Source organism: Oncorhynchus keta, unplaced genomic scaffold (assembly GCF_023373465.1).
Source record: "Oncorhynchus keta strain PuntledgeMale-10-30-2019 unplaced genomic scaffold, Oket_V2 Un_contig_13919_pilon_pilon, whole genome shotgun sequence".
In the NCBI taxonomy this organism is placed as follows: domain Eukaryota; kingdom Metazoa; phylum Chordata; class Actinopteri; order Salmoniformes; family Salmonidae; genus Oncorhynchus; species Oncorhynchus keta.
In genome coordinates, this window is record NW_026278435.1 from 1 (window position 1) to 5,486 (window position 5,486).

The window sequence follows — 5,486 nt, forward strand, 5'->3', positions numbered from 1 at the left end:
CCATATTCTTATCGGCAGACTCAATAGCCTCGGTTTTTCAGATGACTGCCTTGCCTGGTTCACCCAATTACTTTGCAGACAGAGTTCAGTGTGTCAAATCAGAGGGCATGCTGTCCGGTCCTCTGGCAGTCTCTATGGGGGTGCCACAGGGGTTCAATTCTCGGGCCGACTCTTTTCTCTGTATATATTAATGATTGTTGCTCTTGCTGCGGGCTGATTCCCTGATCCACCTCTACGCAGACGACACCATTCTATATACTTTCGGCCCGTCATTGGACACTGTGCTATCAAACCTCCAAACGAGCTTCAATGCCATACAGCACTCCTTCCGTGGCCTCCAACTGCTCTTAAACGCGAGTAAAACCAAATGCATGCTTTTCAACCGATCGCTGCCTGCACCCGCATGCCCGACTAGCATCACCACCCTGGATGGTTCCAACCTTGAATATGTGGACATCTATAAGTACCTAGGTGTCTGGCTAGACTGCAAACTCTCCTTCCAGACTCCACATCAAACATCTCCAATCAAAAATCAAATCCAGAGTCGGCTTTCTATTCCGCAACAAAGCCTCCTTCACTCACGCTGCCAAGCTTACCCTAGTAAAACTGGCTATCCTACCGATCCTCGACTTCGGCGATGTCATCTACAAAATGGCTTCCAACACTCTACTCAGCAAACTGGATGCAGTCTATCACAGTGCCATCCGTTTTGTCACTAAAGCACCTTATACCACCCACCACTGCGACTTGTATGCTCTAGTCGGCTGGCCCTCACTACATATTCGTCGCCAGACCCACTGGCTCCAGGTCATTTACAAGTCCATGCTAGGTAAAGCTCCGCCTTATCTCAGTTCACTGGTCACGATGGCAACACCCATCCGTAGCACGCGCTCCAGCAGGTGTATCTCACTGATCATCCCTAAAGCCAACACCTCATTTGGCCGCCTTTCGTTCCAGTACTCTGCTGCCTGTGACTGGAGCGAATTGCAAAATCGCTGAAGTTGGAGACTTTTATCTCCCTCACCAACTTCAAACATCAGCTATCCGAGCAGCTAACCGATCGCTGCAGCTGTACATAGTCTATAGGTAAATAGCTCACCCTTTTTCACCTACCTCATTCCCATACTGTTTTTATACTGTTTTTATTTATTTACTTTTCTGCTCTTTTGCACACCAATATCTCTACCTGTACATGCCCATCTGATCATTTATCACTCCAGTGTTAATCTGCAAAAATTGTATTATTCGCCTACCTCCTCATGCCTTTTGCACACATTGTATATAGACTGCCCATTTTTTTCTACTGTGTTATTGACTTGCTAATTGTTTACTCCATGTGCTAACTCTGTGTTGTCTGTTCACACTGCTATGCTTTATCTTGGCCAGGTCGCAGTTGCAAATGAGAACTTGTTCTCAACTAGCCTACCTGGTTAAATAAAGGTGAAATAAAAAAAAATAAAAGTAGGTCGGTAGCATCTTAACATACGGTAATGAAACAGGCCAGGGAGCAGGTCTCGAACCCTCGACCTTGATGCCCGAGGTCCGGCCCGCTATCGACTGTGCAGCAAAAGCATGCTCAAACGGCAAAGTCGATTTCCGCGTTTATAAACCCCTTTGGTCCGTTACACTACATTTGATGCAGTCAAGACACAACCAGATGGGATGCTGGGTAACCTTTGGCAGCAGCCAGCTTGTCTCACTGGCGTGAGTCGGAATGGCTACTCTTGTTCACGCTAAATTCAAAAGGGCTTTAGTAGCGTAGGAAACATATGTTAACTTTGCCAAAACAACTGAAATAGACCATTAACAAGAGTGGGTAACACCAGCGTCATAGTGCGTTATGACACGGGCATAATCTGTTATATTGCCATAACACTGTCATTAGACCTGTTGTGACACATTACAATATTTTATGGCTGGTTATGACACCTACATAAGTGTCAAAACCCACAAAGCCAACCACACAGCTGGTCCCAGGCAGTTGTTGTATTTTGAACAGAAGTCTACAAGCGAAGGGATGAACACAAGTCCACAAGCGAAGGGAAAAAGGTTAAGAGAGAGCATAGATGCGAGAATGAATTATAAACACAACAAACAAAATGGTTTATATAGCGTATATATCGCGTAAAAGTCCCTCTAGTGGTCTACTCTCGTCTGAGTTGTACCAGAGCGCGGAATAAGTGATGAATTAAAAACACTCGACACCGGTTGAATATGTCCGGTGTCACCAACGCTCGGAATAACACGAAAACAGCCTAACCGGATCTGCCAGGGCGAGTCAAATGGTCCCGAGTGAGGTGTTCTCTCATTATATGTCTGGATGTAGAGAGTCAATGTTGGCCAGTTAGCTTGGGTGCTTTTGACATCCGTTGTGAGGATCAACCTCCTGGGCCAGAGCGACCACGGTGCGCTCTGAACGTTTACGAACGCCTACGGAGCGCACTCCGAGCACTGTTAGTTATCTTTCCGTGTGATCAGGTAGTGTATTCATTCCGTAGATTCGGTTAAAACGTTTCTAAGTGATTACACTCTCTATATTAGGTAGGTGCAGGCAAGCGTGTGCAAAGGCGGTATTGAATGTCACGGGCTGTCCATGTGTCACTCTCTGTCTTCTCAAATGTATCTCTCGACCTGTGTGCACCTACGTTGTGATCTTTCATTCATAGGCTAGGTTGTAGAAACCTCATGATGGGTTCAGAGAACATTCTAGTATCATGTAGTAACCTAAACCCATCACTGTTACATTGAACTGGGTGAATGACAGTAACCTAAACCTGTCACTGTTACATTGAACTGGGTGAATATGAATGACAGTAACCTAAACCCATTACTGTTACATTGAACTGGGTGAATATGAATGACAGTAACCTAAACCTGTCACTGTTACATTGAACTGGGTGAATATGAATGACAGTAACCTAAACCTGTCACTATTACATTGAACTGGGTGAATATGAATGACAGTAACCTAAACCTGTCACTATTACATTGAACTGGGTGAATATGAATGACAGTAACCTAAACCTATCACTGTTACATTGAACTGGGTGAATGACAGTAACCTAAACCTGTCACTGTTACATTGAACTGGGTGAATATTAATGACAGTAACCTAAACCTGTCACTGTTACATTGAACTGGGTGAATGACAGTAACCTAAACCTGTCACTGTTACATTGAACTGGGTGATATGAATGACAGTAACCTAAACCTGTCACTGTTACATTGAACTGGGTGAATATGAATGACAGTAACCTAAACCTGTCACTGTTACATTGAACTGGGTGAATATGAATGACAGTAACCTAAACCTGTCACTGTTACATTGACCTGGGTGAATATGAATGACAGTAACCTAAACCTGTCACTGTTACATTGAACTGGGTGAATATGAATGACAGTAACCTAAACCTGTCACTGTTACATTGAACTGGGTGAATATGAATGACAGTAACCTAAACCTGTCACTGTTACATTGAACTGGGTGAATATGAATGACAGTAACCTAAACCTGTCACTGTTACATTGAACTGGGTGAATATGAATGACAGTAACCTAAACCTGTCACTGTTACATTGAACTGGGTGAATATGAATGACAGTAACCTAAACCTGTCACTGTTACATTGAACTGGATGAATATGAATGACAGTAACCTAAACCTATCACTGTTACATTGAACTGGGTGAATGACAGTAACCTAAACCTGTCACTGTTACATTGAACTGGATGAATGACAGTAACCTAAACCTGTCACTGTTACATTGAACTGGGTGAATATGACTGACAGTAACCTAAACCTGTCACTGTTACATTGAACTGGGTGAATATGAATGACAGTAACCTAAACCTATCACTGTTACATTGAACTGGGTGAATGACAGTAACCTAAACCTGTCACTGTTACATTGAACTGGGTGAATATTAATGACAGTAACCTAAACCTGTCACTGTTACATTGAACTGGGTGAATGACAGTAACCTAAACCTGTCACTGTTACATTGAACTGGGTGAATATTAATGACAGTAACCTAAACCTATCACTGTTACATTGAACTGGGTGAATGACAGTAACCTAAACCTGTCACTGTTACATTGAACTGGGTGAATATTAATGACAGTAACCTAAACCTGTCACTGTTACATTGAACTGGGTGAATGACAGTAACCTAAACCTGTCATATTACATTGACTGGTGAATAGTAACCTAAACCTGTCACTGTTACATTGAACTGGGTGAAATAATGACAGTAACCTAAACCTGTCACTGTTACATTGACCAGGTGAATATGAATGACAGTAACCTAAACCTGTCACTGTTACATTGAACTGGAGTGAATATGAATGACAGTAACCTAAAACCTGTCACTGTTACATTGAACTGGGTGAATATGAATGACAGTAACCTAAACCTGTCACTGTTACATTGAACTGGGTGAATATGAATGACAGTAACCTAAACCTGTTACATTGACCTGGGTGAATATGAATGACAGTTACATCACTGTTACATTGAACTGGGTGAATATGAATGACAGTAACCTTAACCTGTCACTGTTACATTGAACTGGGTGAATATGAATGACAGTAACCTAAACCCATCACTGTTACATTGAACTGGGTGAATATGAATGACAGTAACCTTAACCTGTCACTGTTACATTGAACTGGGTGAATATGAATGACAGTAACCTAAACCTGTCACTGTTACATTGAACTGGGTGAATATGAATGACAGTAACCAAAGTAATTATCAAGTAATTATCTTTTGTTTTCTCATGATTTGAGTTTGTGTCTGGTGTGTTTGCTGTCCTAGGGCTCTGAGGACTCTTCTCCAGGTTCGTAGGTGAAGGCTTTGGCCGAATCAGTTACAGCAGGTTGTAGAATTAAATTTATATTGTATATTATAATATATATTATTATAAATATTTTCTGGATTTGAATCATTAAGCGGGAATCGTCCTAATTATAGGCTGCATTATTTGGTATTTTACCAAGAAGATGTTTTTGCAGAATTCTGCGTGCAGAGTCTCAATTTGGTGTTTGTCCCATTTTGTAAAGATCGTTGGTTAGTGGACGGACCCCAGACCTCACAACCATAAAGGGCAATGGGCTCTATGACTGATTACAGTATTTTTAGCCAGATCCTAATTGGTATGTCAAATGTTATGTTCCTTTTAAAACATTTTTTTAACCCAATTTCATTGTATCCAATTGGTTGTCATCCCATCGCCGTAACTCGCATACGGACTGGGGAGAGACGAAGGTTGAGAGCCACGAAACACGACCCTACCAAGGCGCACTGCTTCTTTACACAATGCACATCCAACCCGGAAGCCAGACGCAACTTACAGACATGTCGGAGGAAACTCTGTGTCAGCGTGCATTGCACCCGGCCCGCCACAAGGAGTCGTTAGAGCGCGATGAACATCCCTGCCGGCCAACGCTGGGCCAATTGTGCGCCACCCCATGGGTCTCCCGGTCGC

General features: G+C 42.7%; 1 long non-coding RNA gene across 3 annotated transcripts; it reads right to left on the bottom strand.

Annotated features, from left to right (window-relative positions):
- Positions 1–2,449: 2,449 nt before the first annotated feature.
- Positions 2,450–4,456, bottom strand: LOC127918288 (uncharacterized). Of its 3 annotated transcripts, none has more exons than XR_008099677.1 (3): positions 4,407–4,456; positions 3,888–4,031; positions 2,450–3,156 (listed from the first exon to the last, which is right to left on the bottom strand). It is a non-coding gene; the product is annotated as an uncharacterized LOC127918288 (long non-coding RNA). The 3 variants fall into 3 exon arrangements; XR_008099675.1 differs by lacking the exon at positions 4,407–4,456 and adding an exon at positions 4,305–4,333; XR_008099674.1 differs by lacking the exon at positions 4,407–4,456 and adding an exon at positions 4,076–4,104.
- Positions 4,457–5,486: the final 1,030 nt, after the last annotated feature.